The sequence below is a fragment of the Myodes glareolus genome, chromosome X (assembly GCF_982192425.1).
Source record: "Myodes glareolus chromosome X, mMyoGla1.1, whole genome shotgun sequence".
Lineage (NCBI taxonomy): Eukaryota > Metazoa > Chordata > Mammalia > Rodentia > Cricetidae > Myodes > Myodes glareolus.
The window spans coordinates 119567677-119589310 of record NC_142053.1 but is presented as its reverse complement, the minus strand read 5'-3'; the positions used below and the strand labels follow the sequence as shown (position 1 = coordinate 119589310).

Genomic DNA, 21634 nt, shown 5'->3' with positions numbered 1-21634 from the left:
CCATCATTTCTGCAAGCATGCTCTATTGCCAGAAAGTCACTGGGGGCCTCCTGGTAGAGGGTCAGTGGTACTTCCTCCCATGCCAGATAATCTGCCCTGAATGCAGCAGGGAGAACTGAGCCCCGGGCAAGCAAACACTACACTTCTTCCTGTCTAGCTCTTGTCTGAGTCTCAAATAGTACAAAAGATGCCCGGCCTTTAGTTCCAGAGACAGCGCCTGAAAACTTGCCAAGCACGGTTACTAAATGCCAAGGGTTCAAACATTCACTGGCTTAGATTCCATTTTCATTTCTTAATCATTTTGTACACGGGCTAGGTAGAATTTATCCTAACTGGATTAGCTTTTCTCCTTCAAAATGCAGGTTATCACTATAAACTACGCTTGACCAGGAAAAAAAAATGAAGGTATGTGTGTACTTACTGTGTCAGGCAAGAATATACTAGAAGTAGATAGCAAGAACTTGGAGTAGTTAGGGACGGATGGGAGAAGGGACATTTGCTCACAGGAGAAATGAAGCAACAAGGTTTGGAAGCTGAGTCAGAAAGCAGTGTGTGGGGGACAATGATAGCAGTCAGTTTGATGGCACAAGATGGTGTGGGCAGGCCTCAGATTTTCCCACCTTACACAAAGCCATTAGCTGCTCTGTATTCTGGAAAGCATGGGGCACGCGTGTGCTGCATTTCCACGTATGCTGTATTGTGATGCCGTGACCAGTCTGAGGTGAATCTACGAACAGGAATCCACATGGTGGAACCCTACCTAAGGCCAGTGAGGTGTTTCAGGTGGGCCACCTAAGACAAACAAGCACTGAGAAAACATTGCTTCCTTTTGCTGTCCCTGCACTGTGTCTCTTGCTTCCAAAGCTGGGATTTGTTTTGCTTTTAAATAACATACCCTCTAAAGAGTAGCTCAGCCTATTTCTGTAGCGATCGGGAAGAAAGTGTGCTGAAAATGAAAAAGCACTAATTATCTGTGACTAATCTGAGCTCACCCAGAGGCTCCTAAGCATCCCAGAGGACCGGCATTGCAGGCACCACCTACTTTGTTCTGCCAGAGCTTCTGTTGTCCGGGAGTTGATTTTCAGCCTGCAAGGGTCCTCTTTTTCCTGGAGGAGGCAGTGCAGCTCCAGTTTTGAAAGGCTGCTTGGTGGCCGTCTTCCAAAGCCCTTTCCTCCAGAAAGCATTGCCAGGATTTCTTTAGAGCACTTTCATTTTCTAGTGGAAACTTCAAGGGATTTTTTTCTCCTCTTCTCCCAGTATTCAACTAGTAAATGGCCTGTAATTTCTAGATTTTCCTCCAAAGAGAATCGGTGCTAGGAACATTTGGCGACTGAGCTGCTGTTTCTCTGATGTCAAAGAAAAGTTGCTGAGTTTCACTTACTCTTTGTTGCGCTTTTTCGGATAGGCCTAGAAGAACAGAAAGAGGCATCTCACCTATTAGAGTAATCTCTCATGCAAAGACTGTGTACTACACAGTCTGGTCCTGGGAATAAAATGAGAACCATGTCAGTCTGAACATCCAGACAGACCCCAGTTGTTTTCTTTATTACCTCCTGTCCTAACCTTATGCCCCACTCACACCCAATTAGTACCCTGCAGGAGGGTTTCCTCTCTCTTTCTGCATTACTTAATTTGGCAGTTAAATGATAGTTCCATTACAGTAAAGGGAGACAGGCAGGCAGTCGCTAACAAATATAGGTGCTAAATAGTATGGAAACCTACAGACTTTGCAAAATGTCTGCTTAAAGGGGCATCATAAGCAGGCAATAAAGAAAAAGAGGTTTTTTTAGGGGGGGGTTGTAGAAAAAAACCCTTCATATTTTAACTGGGACCTAGCAGTAGGAAAGACGTTAGCAAGCCTCCAGACTAGATTTTGAGAATTCAGAAGTATTTCCATGTTCATTCCATTTCAAGCCGCTCATCAGCACTGTGAGCTCAGTCAAACAGGAATTAGATCTGCAATTCATTCTTATGTGACTTCCAACTTCACAGGGTGGAGGACTGTGGGATGTGTTGTCATTTCCCATCAGGGGAAGGGAATTTTAAGACTGGTTATGAAGTACATCTATTTTGGGTCCCCATGCAATAGGGGTAATAATCCTTTCTAACCAATAATGATGTGTCATGACAGATGTATTTCAAACGAAATGTACATATCCATTTCTACCCATATTTAGTGTTTATTTGCTTCCTGGGTCTAGTACTGGTGATGAAACCCAGGACTTTGCACATGCTAATGCCCCACCACTGGGCTGCAGACCCTGATGTTTAAATTAAGAATAGCTATAATCATGCTAGGGAGATGGCTCAGTGGATAAAGACGCTTGCCACCAAGAATGGCAGCTTGAGTTCAGTTGAGGATCTACACGGTACAAGGAGAAAACAAAGTCCCTAAATCTGCTTTCGAACGGCCACATGTGAGCTGTGCTGTAGTCACATGCATTTGTACAAATAAATGTAAAAACATCATAGTTCAGTACAGTATTTACTCACAAGCAAGCACCAAAGCATCACATGTGCACGCACACACATACATACACACACACACACACACACACACACACACACACATAACATCCAGGATTATGGAAATTAGGTGAGTGTCTTAAAATCAGAAGTACTATGTAGAAAACAATAGCTCTGGGGGAAAGATTTACTTCAAAATGCCCCAAATCACCATTCGATAAGTGAATTCTTCTGTAAAGCTTTCCAGCAGCAGCAGCAGCAGCAGCAGCAGCAGCAGCAGCAGCAGCAGCAGCAGCAGCAAAGATAGGTATCTTAGATTCCCTGCAGCATCATATACAAAGCTTGCTTCTTATTACCTGTCAGGAAGCAGAGAGCCTGGAAGTCATTTTGTGCCAAATCCAATCCAATAACGAGCCAATTATAGGCCTGCTTCCACTGCCAGGAGCACGCCACTCCACCAGCCCAGCTGGTTTCGGAGCCCCTGGTGGGCAGGAAGAGGAGTTCATGGCCCAAATGAGTCCAAATTGTTGATAATGCTCTAGACCGGTGGTTCTCAACCTTCCTAATGCTTTGACCCTTTAATACAGTCCCTCATGTCGTGGTGACCCCCAGCCATAAAATTATTTCTATTGCTACTTCATAACTGTAATTTTCATAACTGTAATTTTGTGCTTTCTGATGGTCTTAGCGACCCCCATGAAAGTGCAATTTGACCACCTCCAAATGGGGGCTCATGACCCACAGGATGAGAACCACTGTTCTAGACCAATGGGAATGACAAATGCAGCTACATCACATTGCTTCTGGAAGCCCTTCATACATCCTGCGGCTGTCATCTCTTTAGCTGGAGCCACACTCAGTTTTCTCTCCTGGGTAACACTCTTTCTCACTAGGCAGTCAAATTCTGACCTATCAAGACGTAGTTGCCAGGGCTTCACCTCTTGAGCCACAGGTCAGCTTTGCATAATCTGCTGCAATTCTGCAGCCTTCATCACGGTTTGCTCTAGGGCCACAGAGCTCAGAGCGCAGCCGCGCTACTGACAACTCGCCTGCACACGTAGGCGGTAAAATGCCAAGAAACTTGAGTTACATGAAATATAAAGCTGTCTCCAATAAAAATCCAAACAGCTCTGTGAATTTTGGCAGACACTTCCAACCTGCCGAGATCATTGCAGGGTTAGATTCTAGAATCCAATAGTGTAGTTATTCTTCCTGGCTGACTTTGCATGGATGGCCTGCCAATTCAAGAAGCAAACCTTTTCCTATTTTTAACTGAGATCTTGAGGAGAATGGGGACCATGGCAGCATTAAGGACAGAATTCTTGGCAGTGGTACTGGGGTATGAAGAAAACTCTTAGATGAGAATGATGATTTTCAATTAAAAACTATTTTCTTTTTACTTAGCACACACAATCATGGGTTTCATTATGACATTTTCATACATATTCAATGTTGTACTTAAATCACATTTTCTCCTTACTCCCTTCCCACATATGCCCTCTGCTCATATGCCCTCTGCTCCTTCCCTTCCCCAAACAGTCCCTCAACATTTAATGTTAAAATCATCTGGAGGGATTGCCGAGTCTCAGACTTCCACGCTAAACCTCCCACATTCCTGATTCAGTAGGTCTGGAATGGGTCCCAGAAAATGTTTTTGTGACAAGTTTTCATGGTGGCCGCTGTTACTGCTGCTGGTGGTTTGGGGGTTCTACTTTGAGAGCCACTGACATGCAGCGTGCCTGGCCCACTCCACTTTTATAGCCAAGATTCAAATACGTAGTAAGAGGCATAGTTAGACTTCTTCACTGAAATTCAGTAAAGCAGGGATCTCAAATTCTTGTTACAGTATTTCTAGTGACCAGGCACTAAGTACCCGTGAGACTCAAATAAAAACATGTACGTAAGAATGTCATTGTATAAACGAGAAAACAGGGACAGAGCGGGAACATGTTTTCTCTCAACATGGCACATCTAGACAGTGGGGCAGGCTGTGATCCAGGCTGTGCAACATTCAATCATATCCTAAGCAGGTTTTCCATGTGGCAGATAGGACAGTCCCCATGTGGGTTTTTTTTTCTTCAGTTTTCACCTTTTTCCCCCCATGTGACTTAATAGACTTTGTATATGCCAAGAGACAATCCTCATGTAAACAATAAGGACTTCTACCAATGTTACAGATTTATCTACCAGCCACTTAGACTCATAGATACAAGCTTAATTTCTACAGTGTTCTAGATCAGAGGTTGGCAAGTCAGGGCTCAGTATGCCACTGACTCTTCTTTCTAAAATTTTCAGGAGTGTTCTAGATTGATATGCACTTGTAAGAAACAACACAGATAAATCCCTGGATAAAATGATTGAGAAGATGGGAAATCAGTTTTGCAACCTCTGTGAAAATAATTCTTTAACTTTGCAGGTGTGGTGTTTGTATGGGTGTGTGCTAACACATTGACCCGGAACTCATTCTTGAGGCTAGACTGTCTGATAATGAGCTGGAAGGGTCTACCTGCTTCTGCGCTCTCTTTCCCTCAGTGCTGGGATTACACCTATGCCAGTCTTTCACGTGGGCACTGGGTATCTTTGGCCCTCAGACTTGTGAAGCAGACACTTTAATGACTAAGTCATCTCCCTGCCCTATATGAAAATATGTCTAATGAAGGCTTTGCCGAGTTCCAGGAATACAATAATACAAAGGAGTTGGGTGTGATAATCTTCATTCAAACATTCTTTTATGAATGCCCAGCTGGTGGAAGTAAAGCATAAAAGAGGTTCTAAATTTGAACACTTTTCATGTCCAAGAGTGGACAGAACCAAAGGATCTCAGCTACTGGACGAGTGATAGCCAGTTTTATAGTTTATTTAAAAATATTATGACGTAAGAACTGAAGTTGATTTCTGAACAATTGAGTTGTCCAGGCTTGGGCTCTGTGCAAGAATCACTTATTTTTATTCTAATTATCTTTACGTCAGAGCAAAATGCTAGATACAGTTGGAGCCTTTATCTGTGGTACTGACTCACATTAGAGCCATGGCGATCTCCCTGGTTACCAACCACCACTTTAAGGAAAAGTAGACTTGGTTGTCAAAAGGTGATTTTGATACTTGCCTGAGAAAAACTGAGTTAGTGGTTGTTTATCACATTCTCTCTTGACAAACAGATTGAGATCATTCTGGATTTGGAAAGTGCTTCTTTGGCTAAATATCAAGGCTGCTGGGATGAAAGTCTCCAAATGTGAAAAACAACCACGCTTTCCTGGTATAGATGTATACTTTGTATACAGTGACTCATTGGTGAGCCTGGCTTATTCTTGGGATAAGACATGGAGGAAGATATTAAGCCATCCAGATTGACATAGGAGTCCAAACAATAGCCAGATTGTGCTTAAAGGGAGCTGAAGTCATCCCAGTTCCACAGGCATGCTGTACTTCACCAACATTCTGTCTCATGTCCATCCACGTGTCCATCCATACAGCCTCATAGGTCAGAAGACCACCAGTGCCATTTATTCCAACCAAAGCCCAAGACCAGACCTATGCTGAGGTCTTCTCTATACTCTCTGCTTTCCAGATCATGACCCTTACTCTGGAGAATCACTTGAGTTTAACCACAAATCTGGCAACCTTTAAACCTTATCCAAACTTATTTCCCTCTAACAACAAAGTAACTACCTATCTCACTGGAATTTCTTTTCTTTTCTTTTCTTTTCTTTTCTTTTCTTTTCTTTTCTTTTCTTTTCTTTTCTTTTCTTTCTTTCTTTCTTTCTTTCTTCCTTCCTTTCTTTCTTCTTATGTTTTTCAAGACAGGGTTTCTCTGTTTCACAGTTCTAGCTGTCCTGGAACTCACTTTGTAGACTAGACTGGCCTCAGATTCACAGAGATCCACTTGCTTCTACCTTCTGAGTGCTGGAATTCAAGGCATGCACCACCACCAACCAGCTACAGACTTTCTTCTTAACAAGCCCAATTTCAGGGTGCAAACAAAAATGGATTGGGTTTTCAGCATGATGTCCTAAGAACTACCAGCCAGGTGCTGAGCTGCTGTCCTGTAATCTTCGGGTCCAGGTTGCCAGTCGGGTTGGCTTGCTTTTACAAGGTTAAACTTTTCAGTTCTCAGAATGTTGGTTCTGTAAAATTCGATTGGCTCGTTCTTCCGTCCCTTCAAAAAGTGCCCAAAGCCATGAGATTTTATCCTGCAACTCGGATTATACTTCTGACCTTCATATCTAACGTTAGCTTTTCATGATTCTTATCAATAATTGCCTATTCAGTGACAGAATATAACAGCTGGACTTAGTTAAGGCAACACTATTAGCTGTTGCTGTGCACCAAGGAACTCCCAACATAGAAACTTCTAAGAACAATGCTTATTACCTCATTCAGAAGGGGCTAAGGTAAGTGATTCCGGCCTTGGCTCCTCCTCAAATGCTATAGTCAGGATATCAGCTGGAACAAAGTCTTGACAAAACCAGATGGTCCGGTTTCAGGGTGGCCCAATCACATTGCTGCTAGCTGGCAATGATTGTTTATCAGTAGGCTTTGGTGCCTTCTCTGGGGACCTCACCCATTGGGCTACTTTCCTGCCATGGCAGCTGGCTTGCCACAGAGCACGTGATCCAAGCATGGGAAGTCTGTTGTGATCTAATGCTGCAAGGCACACTCTGCCACTTTTGTAATGCATTATTGATTTTCACAAGTCAGTCCTGTTTTGTGTTGAAGGGAACTTCATAGGAGTGTGAACACCAGGAGCAAGGATCATTGGGGCCTATTTTGGGGCGTGTTTCCTTTTAGAGATGACAAAACTGAGTTCCAGAGAAGTTTGCCCAAAGCCATATAGATATTTGCCCTATCTTAGACATACACAGTAACATATCTGCTGTGCTTTTATCTCTATAATCCTTAATCACTACCAACTTCACCAAGAATTACTTGTTCCCCTCCCTCCTCCTCTTTATCCTCCCCTTGTCCCTTTTCCTCATCCATCTCCCCACTCTCTTCTCCTTTCTCCTCCTCTCCTCCTCCCTCCTTCTACTCCTCCTCCATTCTCTTTCTGACTCCTGTTTCTTCTTCCTCTTCATTTTCTTTTCTTCTTCTTTCCCACTCCTCCTCTTTCTCCTTTCGTGATAGGGTATCTCTCTATAGTCCTGAGTTTTATATTGAAACCAACTATGAAGACCAGGTCAGTCTCTAACTGTGCTGATCCTTTTGTCTCTTCTTCTGCCTCTGAAGTCCCAGGATTATAGGCATGTATCATCACATCTGGCTTAAGTATTTGAAACTCTAAATTCTGTTTATCTTTATGAAGATGGGAAGATTTTTTTTCTTTTGGTTTTTTGAGACAGGATTTCTCTGTAGCTCTGGAGACTGTCCTGGAACTCACTCTTGTAGACCAGGCTGGCCTTGAACTCAGAGATCTTTCTGCCTCTGCCTCCCGAGTGCTGGGATTAAGGGCGTGCACCACCACTGTCCAGTGGGAAAGATTATTTTTAAGCATGAAGTCGTTGTCCCTGATGTTCCTAGCAGATGAAAGCACTATAAACCATATCCAAACAAAGCACAGACTCTAAACAGTAGGGGATATGATTTCATCACTCATTTGAATCTTTAGGGAGCAGGAGAGAGAGAGAGAGAGAGAGAGAGAGAGAGAGAGAGAGAGAGAGAGAGAGAGAGAGAAACATAAACTAAAAATTTGCACATGAGAGGGGTAGATTTTTAACTTGTTTTCTTCGTAGTTTTTTTTTTTAAACCCTCTCTCTTGATTTCTGAGGGCTAAAATCAGAACAATAAGCAAAACCAGTGAAACCAAAATGCTGGTCTCTCTAAGAACTCTCTACAAGAAGCATAGCATTTTGTTTTTTTTTTCTGGAAAACTTATTTCTGAACATATAGAAACACATTCACACCCACAGATACACAGGTTTTTAAGGACAACACTCAAAGCTGTGGTAAATACTATCAGTTCTCTCCAAGACTCTGTTAGATATAGACATCTTCTAAGAAAGGAGACACGCGAGCAACGTCTTGTATATCCACTCTCCTTTTTTTAGTCAGTTCAAAAATGACAAGGCCTGTCATCCTTGATCAAATTATCTAGTCAGGAGACACGACACCTTCCTCGTTGCCTGACCTATTTTGTTTAATGGGGCTGGCTCCTTTGCCCTCTGACAAGCTACCTTTTCTCTCGAGTTCCATTTATAGAAGTGTTTTATTAAGGATTAAATCATTAGGAATGGATCTGTCTCCCTCACAAGGCCTGTTTCTCCTGTTCAAAATTAAGCTATGACATCCAAGAAACTGTCCATTTCTACTTTATTTCAAGACAAAGCCCTCTTAGACCACAAAGTACTTTGAAGCTCTGATGGCATGCCCCAAAATCTAGTCAGTTAGGAACTGTCTTGTGTTTACTACTCCAAGGAATGTTTCTATCACCTGCAGGCATTTTCTTTAGCCGTGCAAAGCACCTGGAGATCTAGAATTGAAATGCTTTTCTTCTGAGAGACCCAGTTTTCTGCTGAGTCCCTAAGTCCTTCTTTTTTTTTCTTTCTGCAACTTAGTGTTAGCTCACTCATTTCTTTTTGAAAATATGATTTTGTTTCACTTATTACTACTCTTGTGATGGTGGTGGTGGTGTGCGCATGCACACACAGGTGTATGTGTAAGCATATTCCACGACATCCATGTGGAGGTCAAAGGACAACTTCCGGGAGTCTATTCTCTGCTTCCACCATGTGGGCTCTGGGGATTGAACGCTGGACAGACAGCACGTTTGTGGGACAGCTGAGCCATCTTGATGGCTGTCAAGCTCTTGTTACCTCCCTTCATTTCTCCTCTCAGTCCATTTAGATCTCCCCCCACCATCAGTACCACTAAAAGCAAGAAGATAAGACGACACAGGCTGAAAGCCTTGCTTGGAAGACAGAGGAAGGATGTGCTGATTTATAAGCTTTCTGTGGCTCTTTGAGAAGATTGGCGCAGTTCGCACTATGTGGGAGGCCGTCTGCTAAACGCTTTAACGTGTTATCCTCACAACTGTCATATGAGCTTGACACTATTATTTTTCTATCATTAAAAAAAACTGGAGCTCGCAAGGTTAGGTAACTTGTCCAAGGTGCACAGGTGGAAAGCAGGAGAGCTGGGATGTGAAGGCTTGGCATGGTCCCCACAACAGAAACACAGAAAACACGACCAAATCTATCGTCAGGAGCTCATTTGGTACTCAGCTGAGAGGCAGGTTGGGCTAAGGGTGTTGAAGCAGTTTCTCTGATGCACTGATTACAGGAACTAATCAAAGCTTTATTTCAGAGTTTCTTAAAGAGGCTTCAGAAACCCTGTTCAAATCTTGGAATAAGAAAAAAATGAGACTAGTAAACATTGTGAGCCCCGGTACAAGTGATCATTAAACTCTGTTACAAGGCAAATTTAGCAGAGCAGGTAAATCTAATTTCCCAGAAGGGACACTTAATCTCATTAAGTTTATCAGAAAATCTCTCAGGTTTTACTGGCAGTGCTTCCCAGAAGAAAGCTTTTGTTACACCAGAGACCAAACGCTCTGTTCTGACTCAAGTTTGGCAGCATTTTCTTTCACCAGAAATGGCTCTCTCTAGATCTGGGCTTCTCTTCTTCCATACTGTTAATTCTTGGGCCAGAGAACTCTGCTCAAAGATGCTTGCTTATGCCACAGGCAGCCCTTCCTACCGTTTGTAATCATTAAATATGTCTTCACACATTGTCACATGTCTGTGGTACCAAGCCCTGTTGAGAATCACTTCTCGAGTCTCCTTTGTTTTCCGCGGATGGTCCATGGAACAACTATGTAGGTCCTCTAGGAAGGTGGGGACACACACGAGCTCAAGTGCCACCCTCAGACTTTACAAAGTCCAAATCCGCAGTTTAACAAGATCCCTGGACATTGAAGTGTGAGGATCCCCTTTAGACCTGTGGTTGTCAACCTTGGCTTCACATCAGAATACCTGGGAAACTGTAAAAACTACTGACTGCACCCCTAGAGATGCTGATGTAATTGCTCAAGGGCAGTCTGGGCTCTGGAATTACAAATAAATCTCCAGGTGATTCTCCTGTACAGCTCTCTGATATCCTGTTTTGAGTTAAAAAAAATGAGCACAATTTAGGAATGATTTAAAACAGCCTATAAGACCCTTTATGATTCTTTTCTTTTCCATAAACATCTTTTTCTGACCCTTTAACTTGTAAAATTATGTACTTAAATATTTTGGTGAAGTTGGGCATAGTGGCACATGCTTTAATCCCAGTAGTCAGACAGTAGAGGCAGGTGGATCTCTGTGAGTTCAAGAATTTGTGAGTTTGAGACCAGCCTGGTCTACATAGCCAGATCCAGGACAGCCAGAATTACACGATAGAGAGATCCCGTGTTAAAAAAAAATACTTTTGTGACATCATCAAAGGTTAGGATCAGGTCATAATTAGCTTTTGAAATAGGTGAACGATTGAGGATGGGTGGCGGATAAAAGCATTGACTTAAGCTTCTTAGATGGCCACCCAAATCATCCTTCTAATCCTAGTTAACTAGATGGCCACCCAAATCATCCTTCTGATCCTAGTTAACTTTTGCATTTAAAAAACATTTAACAAACAGTCCTATCAAGAAAAGGGGCTGGGGAGCTGGAGCTCAGGTGGTAGAATGCTTGTATTAAGCTTCTGGATCAGTTGCCATCACCATATAAACCAGGCATGGTAGTGCACGCCTGTAATTTACTGGGGATGTTAGGCAGAAGCACCAGGAGTTCAAGGCCATTCTTGGCTATATGATGAGTTCAAGCTAGTCTGGGATGCATGAGACTTAAGTTTTTTTTTCATGAAATATATAGTCATATAAAGATCCCCTGCAAGTTGGGAATCAAAACACTAGTATCTTAATCTATGGTTAAAAAAAGTGTACGCACAATACCAGGTGTATTTTTTTCATTTCTTGTTCATCATATCACTGTATCTCTTATATTTCCTCAAGTGGTTGTACCAGTTTGCTTAATAGACCTATTATTGGTCTATTGGTTGACTTCTTAATGTTTTTCAAAGGCCTAAAATCAAACAATTATTTTATATTATTGGACATTAAAACCCAGCCACTGTAATTTGGAGATTATGCATAAATTAAGAAAAGCCTTATCAAGAGGGATGGGGTGTAAGTTAATGGCAGATGATGTGTTTAACCTGTGCGTGGCCCTGAGTTCAACCTCTAACCTCAAGAAAATGAAAAGAAGTGTCATGAGAAGAAACAAGTAGAAGGCCCCATCAAACTATTAACTTGGTATCTGTTTATTTGTATGGTTTTAAGAACACAGATAAACTATGAGGAAACAAGAAACTTATTCCTTAAATATATTAGTATTCATTAGAACAAGTACAAGAATATTGAAGTAAAAAATTTTAAAATTCTATTTATGTGTGTGTGTGTGTGTGTGTGTGCACGTACGTGTGCATGTGCACACATGCCTTCAGAAGCCAGAAGAGGGCACTGGATTCCTCTGGAACTGCAGTTAATAGGCAATTGAGGGCTTTCTGGTATGGGTGCTGAGAATCTAACTCAGGTCCTCACAACTGAACCTGTGTCCCTGGAAGGGCAGCAAGCACTCTTAACCACTAAGCCACCTCGCCAGTCCTGTTAGTCAAATTTTTGATACACTGCAGATATATTTCTTTATTATCCACACAAGCATATGCATTTCTTTGTGTCTGTTATTGCACGACTGCACTGATGAATGTACAGCAACCTGTATAATCTGTACCGGTTACTTATTCCCATTTTATGAAAGGCTTGAAAAATCCTTTAGTGTAGGGAAACGAGTTCTTAGCTATCAACTAGCTACAACTCAACCAGTTTTCATTTAAATTTCCGAACTTTCAAAAATGAGTCATTCGCCCAGTCCCATTGCCTTAAAGCCATATTTTTTATTTGAATGCTGAGACTTCGGACAGCTCATTAGGAACACTGTTACTGTACAATCCATCAGTTTTAAGGTGATCTCTAGGACAACATGGTTTTCAACTGTGCACTACTGAATGAAGGCAGGGATGCCTGTATTTTTAAAAAGTATTTTCCATTGATTATATGTCAAGACATCGGCAATCCATTTGGATTTTTCTCAAGTCTATGGCTGCCACAGACCATTGCTTGGCCGCTGTAAGAACATTCTGGGTACTTTTGATATAAACATCTTTGTCTCTAGGCCTAGGATGTTAAGACATACATAGGATACAAGGCTTTCTTCATCATTTGGAAAACTCTTTCTTGAGACTGCAGCCCCCTCAACTTACCACTTTGTCCCCCACTAGAGGTCACTGAGCTCTGCTTTGGTAGAGAAGGTTTTTGTCACATACTTCAGTAAAATACTTCTAAAATTTGACTTAGGATTTTGTTTCGCTGTCTCTATGAGTCTTTGTTTCAGATTTTAAATGATTATCTGGCTTGGGGCTGCTTAGACAGAGTTCTCTCATTGTGGGTCTGTGATGCTTCTTCCATGCTGTTGTTATGGCTTGCACTACCAACCTCATGGTGTGATCATGATGCCTCAATAGGACAATGTGTGCAAGTGTGCCTTGCAGACTTTAGAAGACCCCACAGATGCCAGGACCTTGCTTTACTCTGTTAACCTGTAGTGAACTCGAAGGCTTGAACCGGTGTGCTCCGAGTGTCCGGTTGGCCTTTGCAAATGAAACTGGAGCACAAGGCCCTGCCTTTCTCTGAGTGTCACTACTCCTGAGTGTCATCGTGTTTATGGCTGTATGACTTGGCACCCCATAGGAGGGAGTAATTGCTGCAGCACCCGCTGAGTGTGTGGCTGAAGGAACAAACGCAGACAAGTGTTGAGTGGACTCCATTTCTCCTATGATGTGTGTGGGACCAGAGTGACTATGAGTAAGACAGCTATAAATGGGTCATGGGGAGGCATAAACATCACATGATCCTTAGCCTGGACTTGAGTGGTACAGGGGAGGTCTTTGGTATATTTCTTACACTAGCCAAAATGTGCCCTGGCCAAAGGGAAACTGGAGGATGGGTTTCTGACTTTTCAAATTTAGGGGAGAAAAGAAGTGTTGGGTAACTGCCGAGTGACTTTTCATCGGGGTATTTCACCTTCCCATCCCAAGGCTAGGACACAGCAGCGTCGCTGACAACTGTTTTCTAGGTGGCGAAGCATCATGGCCCTGGTGATTGCCCAACACACTTGCATTCCAACACCCTGACAAACAAGTGTGCTTTACAGCAAAGGCAGTTTTAGCTCTGGCTAGCTTCCCATTGATTCCATTTCTAAATTAGAGCCCTGACTCAGAGAACGGAATGCTGGTCTCTGGATTCCTGGCTTTTTGTATTCTGGTATCAGCCAGGCATTCTCAGCACACACTGAGTCCCATGAGACCAGCGATACAGACTGCACTCCTCTGGGGCTTTGAAGTTCAGGGGAGATTATATTTGACTTTATCCGTGAGCAGAGTTCTGTGCCTGGGCTCACTTCAATTCTATGGGAAAGGAAACTGGGTGGGCTACCGGGTGATCTATAAGACAGTTTGGATGTTTCCACTGTCTTGTCTATTACTTCCTGCCTGGCTCCTATAGGAACAACCAGGCTCAATCTGTAGCTAGAGGGAGTAACTGGAGTGCCTAGTGCATAACAGGTAACCAAAATTGGTAGCATCACCACCAGCTCTTTGTCTTTTCTCACTGAAATACTGGCTTATGGCACGGACCCAGAATCCCCCTCTTTAACTAGGGTTTTGCAGACTGCTTTGGCTCTTAGGCATGCACAGTGGCTGAGGAGAAGGAGTCTACTTTCTTTAAGGCTAGTGCCATCTAAATAATATTTCTCAGGAAAGCCATGATTTCACGTAGCTGGGAAGATGCCGAGTGATCAGAGTCCGCATCGAGCCTGTCATATAAATGGTACCGTCTCTGGGCTGTAGACAGTGCTTCACTGTCTGGACATTTCTCAGAGAGAAATCACACTTCACAGAATATGCCTCAGTGACAATTTGCTATGGATCATCACCCCTTTTATGCTGTTCAGAGAAGTCCAAGGAATGTCTTAGCTTCAAGGTCAGCTTGTTATGGATTCTCGCTTACCCAGAAAGGCTGGCCATATGTCACCCAACACAGCGCTCACTGCAATAAATTGAATATAACACACTCTAGTCATGGGACTTCGTCTGGGGTCCAGAGAAGAATTGACAGCACAGTGGGGACATAGCACATCAAATCATCAGTCTTGGCTTATTAAATCTGCGACCCCTTGCTCATTCCTGCTGTCTCACATTGAAGACTGTGAGGTTATCTGTAACTCCAGCTCAGTTATCATTTCTCCACTGGTCCCGAGGCTTCTGTGTCAGGTGCAGTTGAGAGGCCAGCGGATGGAAATGGAAATGGATAGGGCATATACAAATCCTTCAGAAAGTTCTAGCCCACGGCAGGAGAGTCATAGCGGGAAATGCAAGGGGATGAAGATGAGGCACAGCAGCAGACTTACCGTATTCAGGGGCCACCCGGAGCAGAATGGGAGAGGTGGGGTGACAGTCCCAGTGTGTTAGCAAAGGGCAAGAAGTCTGATGGCCTTGCCATGTTGCAGAAGCAGTGCATGCGTGATTCGGTGAGCTCAGAGGGCTGAAGTATGAGAGAGGATGGTTACAGATAGAACTGGCATGGTGCCCAATGTGAGACATGAGGTGGCCAGTCAGTGACCTCCATCTCATCTAGAAACCCAGGGCGGGACAAAAGCGGCATCTTACTTACTCTTGGGGACTTTTGAAAACTGTTAGGGAAAAAACCCTTAAATATATAACAGTGCAATGAATAAGTAACATGCACTGTTAATATACAAGGGAATTCTATCCAACCTAGAAATTCTGCACTAAAGCTCATGGACGATCTGGGCAGCATTATACAAAGTGAAACATACTACTCACAGAAAGACATACACTATATGATTTAATTTATATGATGTACCTAACTAGTCAAACTCATAAAAGCCAAGATTCTTGCTAGGGGCAGGTGACATGAAGAAATAAGGGGTTACACATCAGTGGATATAAAATTTCAGTTAAACAAGATGAATTATCTGTAGGGATCTACGATACATTTGACCTAAGCCAACAATAACATATTTTATACTTAAATGTTTGTTGAGAGAAGATCTCATGTTGTGGTCTTACTATAATTCAAAAATCAAATTCTTTAGAAATTCAAGAGGTCATTTCATTTTACAACCATAATGGCCTCCTGCTTTTCCCTCTAGTTCAAAGAGCCATCCAAATCATCCTTGTTAGTAGACTGGAAAGAGCCTCAGAGTCCAGACACCTAAGTTAAAATCCATTTTTTCCCATTTAGAGGATGTGGGGCTTTGAGCAAGTCCCTTTGCTTCTGGAAGCTCTCTGCATTTTATCTCAGCAAGGAGAGCACTACAGCCTACATCCCGGCCATGTTACAAATGTTCAGAGCCACGGAGGGCTCTGTGAGCTCTACAGATGCATACTGTGAAGCAATGCTTTCCAAAAGATGTCAGCTGTACACTTCTCCTCAGGGCTCATGGGCCATATCTGGGCGCTGCGACTCCCACTAGCTATGAGAGAGCTGGAGAAATATAGCATTTGGCTTGGCAGCGTTTGAAGTGGAGAAGAAATCAAGGGCTATGGAGAGAACCCAAGTCTTCGATTTTGCCCCCGCAGTCATGTCACCTTTGCCTGCAGTTTTTTTTTTTTAAAAATCCAGCCATTGGTAATAAAAAAAGATATCTATTCTACTTAAAAACAATCAGCCCCAGTCACATGAGTAAAACACACAAAGAATGGCACTTAAGACTAATGGGAAACAAATGTGTCAATAATGTGTGAGACTTGCTAGGGAAGACCTTTGGAAAGAAAAGGCACCATGTTATTAGCTATCGCTGCATAATGAATGGCTTCCAAATCCAATGATGAAAACAAAAGATGTTTTCATTCTGGCTCATGTGTTTTGTGTTTAGCTGCTCTGGGCTGTACTCACTTAGGAGTCTTCAAGTCTTTGAGATCTTTGCTACAGGTTTCTCATTCTCTGGGGGTCAAAAGGCTTGCCTGGGCTTACTCATGTTACAGCATTAGCAGAGGAACAACCAAACAAGCAAAATCATGTAATACGTGTAAAGACACTTCCATTTCATTTCCTTGGCCAAAGAAAATCACATGTCCAAACCCAGGCATTAGGGCTTACACCCTACCCACAACTGTAGGAAGCTATAGTCACATGGCACTGGAAATGGCTAGAGAAAGGGCTGAATTAGAGCCACGAATGCAAATTTCTACCAGGCTAGGTTTCGCCAAGTCATAGTTTTAAATTCAGCATGCATTTTTAATTCTTTAGAGGAACACCATCCTAATTGAGTCCGCAATTACTTAAATCGCTAGAACCAAGTTGATGGCTATACCATGCCTTTTCTGCAGTTCACATTGCATACTTAGAATTGAGAGATGCATTTGTAAATCAAAATGGGGTCTTATGCCTCATTTAACTTGTGCTAATCATATTGGTATATAAGCTGTCCCTAAAAATATCACATGAAAACTAAATCAGTGAACTTGGCCAGCGCATTAAGTGAACTAAGCTAGATAGAGAAAGAAGAATGCTGTATGACCTCACTTGTATGTGAAATCTAAATATTGAGTTTGCACAAGCAGAGAAAAATATAATGGTGGTTTCTATGGCGCTGAAGACATGTGAAAATGTTGAGAAGGCATAAAATGTCAGTTACATGCAGGAATGTTGTCCCGTATGGTGACTTCTGTTGATAAGGTAGTACATATTTGGAAATTGTTGAGAGTAGACTGTCAGTGTTCTAACCATAAAAAAATGTGTGAGTTGTTATAGATGCTAATTAGCTTGATTTAATCACTTCATGGTGTATGCATATATCAAAACATCACATCACATTGTAGATATACAATTTCTGTTTGTTAGTCATATCTTAATAAAATTAAGGAGGAAAAGAACCTAATGATGTGTTTGCCTTTTCTTTTGCAGGGTTGATGTGAAGAACTAAGGAGAAAAAAATGGATTAAAATAAATGCACTTCTTAAAAAATTTTATATATTTGTATGACGATTATGAACCTTCTGAATACCCAAGACTCTAGAAAAAATATCCTGTCTGTACATTTATATTTCTTCCTTCTAGTTGGTTGCATTTCCCACTTTAGTTACATTTTTGGCACCTTGCAGAGCAAATTAGCCCATGAATTCAGCAGCCGGGGAGCGTGGTTTTGAGGAGAGATGTGATTGTGTGTAGGGCTATGGCAATGCACCTGCAGTGATCTGGATGTTAAGTTCTTTAAGTTGCTGATTCTCAGAGTCCCTTGGTCAATATTTGAGAGGTCTTTTAGTTCTTCACCTTTTAAATTACCTCAATTAACTTTTTATGAGTTCAAATAAATATTTGAGTAAATGTAAAATATGAATCTAGACTAAATTAATTTTCATACCTTCAGATAGCTACATGTTCCCTAAAGTGGAGAGAAATATGATGTATGAGGCAGTCAAATTCCATATTGCCTAAGTGGGGCCTTCTGAATTATTAGGCACCATGGGAAACACTATGGCTGACTGATCATCGCATATGAGCTTAAATATTGCATGAGTAATTTTGTACTGCTGTTACCTCCCATCCGAGGAAGACATGGATGGTGAGTGCATTTTAGATCCATGGAGGCTCCGAAATCTCCTATTCTAGAAGGAACAGAGTTCATTTTAATACCCAGTAAAGTAAAGCTGAGTGATGAGATCAAAAGAGAGGAATTGATCAGACGATAGCTGTGCAAAGGAGGCAAAATATGTATCTTTTCAAGATGGAGACTCATTCAGACACAGGCCTGTGATACCGACACTTACAGGCTAAGGCAGTGTGATGACCAGGTCAAAGCCAGCCTGGGCTACAAATCAAGGTCCCATCTTAAGAGAGAGAGAGAGAGAGAGAGAGAGAGAGAGAGAGAGAGAGAGAGAGAGAGAGGAAGAGAGAGAGAGAGAGGAAGAGAGAGAGAGGATAAATTTAATTAATGATTAATACTATTATAACCTGAGAAGAAGCATGTGGGCAACCACACAGTGAGGGACCAGATTATCAAACACCGGACTGTGTGAAAATCAAGTGTGTCCCCTACCTGGTATGACCAGGCCACAGCACTATCCCATTTCCATTCTCCAGAGGTGCTTTCCTTAGGGTTGCCTGTTGTCTAACTGGCTCCCACCAACTTGGGCTCCCAGGTGTTTTTGCCAGACTGTGGGGTGACCATCAATCAAACTGTGCCCCTGTCTGGGACTGTGATGCCTCAGGCCCCCGGTATGGTTGGATAGTGTGTTATAAAATTTATCCCAGTGCTCACTTTGTTTAAATATAGATTAGCATGTTCTGCTTCAAAATGAAGGTCTAGTTTAATGTTATAAAAACTGTCTCCACTTTTTAATAAATCTCTCAAGGCACATTCACAGCATAGTACTAAGTAAAGTCATGAGACAAATTCAGTGGATTTAGGAGAGTTTTGAATTTAATATGTATGTTATTTTGTTAAGGCTCAAATTCACTATCTATATGGTATGGAAAGTTCCATATTGAATTAGTCATTGGATGGGGGCATATACTATAATATAAGAAAAGAAGAATCCTTGCTTTCAATTAAGTTATCATTTTCAAAATTCACATATTTCACACTAAGTACTTTAAATATTCATCTTGAGCTGTGTGTGGTGTTTCAGTTGTAGAGCATTTGCCTGCTGGTGGGTTCGGTCCCCAGCAAAACAAACAAACATGACTCCCACCTATACATCAACCTGATAGAGTGGGTGGCTTGTACCTGTAGTCCCAGCCACTGGGGAGACTGAGGCAGGAGGATTGCTGGAGCCTAGTAGTTCAATACTACCCTGAGCAACATAGTGAGACACCATCTCAAAACAGAAATCCCATATATCTTATTGAATCGGGCTTATTCATGCCAAGTATTTATAAGAAAAGCACATCATGTATAAACCTTTTCCACGAAAGATAAACAAGGTTCAAGTAGTTGAAGGTTTTGTAGGAAAACAACTCGAAACAGCACTGCGTTCAGCAATGCATGAGGCAGCATGCGCATTTGTGATTTCCATTAGACTCTGAATACATCATTCACTGAACCCGTATCCTGGCTGTTCACCATGGGCCAGGGAAACTCTGTGCTGGGGGAAACAAATCCATCTACATGAGCTCCTCGCTTGAAACATCCTCCCACTTGCCCCCCTTTCCTCCCTATGGTGCTTGAGACAGAATAAAAAGAGAAAGCCCAACGGGACCAGAACTGCAAGGGACATATGGGAATTCTCTCTTTGTGGAGCAGCAGCTGCCAAGATGGAAGAGTCTGCACAGAGTCACTTCCTCCCCTCATTTTGTATGATCTTTACATTTTGACAGCGAAGACTGGAAAGGTAATTATCTTTGTTTCCAAGGTTACTTCCTGAATATCTGACAGTGGTATTCTAGCAGCAGAGCCCAGGGCATGGGGGTGGGGTGGGGGTGGATGACAATTACCCAAATGAATCCGTAGGTTTTTAACAGGAGTAGTTAGAGGATTTACAAAAAGCCTCCCATTATGAATAGGCCCGTGGAAAGAAGGCTATTAGTTTGAATGTGCCATCTTGTGAAATATACTCCCCTCCATTCTTGAGCTGACCTAGAATTAGGGTTTCCCCCTTGGGAATGAGAAGAGGGCTCATTTGGATTCAAGGACTACAGACTGATCAATTAAAATGCGTTCCCTTTAAAGGCCTGCGGCATTATCCCATTGCTTTGTAATCTAGCTTGAAATAGAAACTGCATTTAACTTGCTAATTGGTGCCCCCTTGGGATTTTAACCTGATGCTGAATGTATGCATCAATGTGGCCCTTTGCTGTTCTTTGACTCACATGCCATTAATGAAATTTCTGTGCTCTTTTGAAGGAAGGGCTATATTATAACATTCAGACACAATCATGTATTCATCCACACACAGAGCATTCTCTAGCGGGGACGGCAAACCTCCAGCATATTGCCAGGCCAAGGAAACCCAGAGAGCTCGTGTATAGAGTTCTTTTCTTTCTCGAAGCAAAATGATCAAATTTGTATAGATCCTGTACTGAAAGCAAATGATACTGTCAAAGCAAAACCAAACCAAAACAAACAAAAAGCCCCACAAAACCCCATTCTGATTATAAAACAGGGCATTCAGCCTTAAAGCAAGATTATAGTCTTAACAGCATCATCACCAAAAGGTGTTCTTCAGACAAAGAAAAACAGCCTCGATTAAGCAATCATTTTCGGATTCTGGGATGCTCTGGGCCTCACCACCTTCACCTCTGTGTTTGTTTATTAAAAGAGAAAGATCAATCCGTTAACATTTGACTTCTCCTCCTGGACAAAATAATTCTGGGACATGACTGACTGCGAGAAACCACACTAACAAGGCTCATTTTTTATGACCAGCTCCAATGGCTCAGTGAATGTATTGAGATGCAGATTCCAGAGAGCAAGAGACGTCTCCCTAGGGCTTCAAATGCCTACAGATGAGCTGCCCAGCACAGGCAAGCCTGCCCTCGGAAATATCATTCGTAAATAGGATTCTGAGTTCAGATGGGTAGGGAAGGCGTGGGCAGATTTTGTCCAGTCGTGTTGTGTGGGTTGCTAATGGGTCCAGGAATACAGAAGCGGGAATACAAAATACACTTCTCTGGAAGTTATTCTTGCTTCTTAATGTCAAGGGAGACAGGGAAGAAGGCACAGCTCCACTCTGTCATCTGCAACAGCCTGAGAAGTTCCCTTAGTCTTTTAGGGACCCAAATTCAGTCCAAACCTGGATCTGTGGTTTTGACAAAGCAAAATATTTGAGGACTAGCCAGTAGGAAACAGAGTTGGAGCTCTCTTGGAAGATGGTTTAATACAGGCTTGTTGTTTGTTACTTACTGGGCTCTTTTGGCTCTTTGGGGGGAGGCACCACCCAGGTCCCAAATAAATACACAAGAAGACTTATTACTTATAAATGCCCAACCTTAGCTTGACTTATTTTTAACCAGCTTTTCCTTTTTTTAATTGATTTTATTGAGCTCTACATTTTTCTCTGCTCCCCTCCCTTTGTCTCCCCTCCCCTTAAGCCCTCTCCCAAGGTCCCCATGCTCCTA

General features: G+C 42.4%; 1 protein-coding gene across 2 annotated transcripts in view; it reads left to right on the top strand.

The window, feature by feature from the left end:
* The window catches only part of Smpx (small muscle protein X-linked), a 47943-nt gene extending 30396 nt beyond the window's left edge, over nt 1–17547 (top strand). For both annotated transcript variants that reach the window (XM_048440725.2, XM_048440724.2), the window contains exon 5: nt 17483–17547. The gene's annotated coding sequence lies outside the window, so the exon portion shown is untranslated. The remainder of the gene's footprint in view (nt 1–17482) is intronic.
* Nucleotides 17548–21634: the final 4087 nt, after the last annotated feature.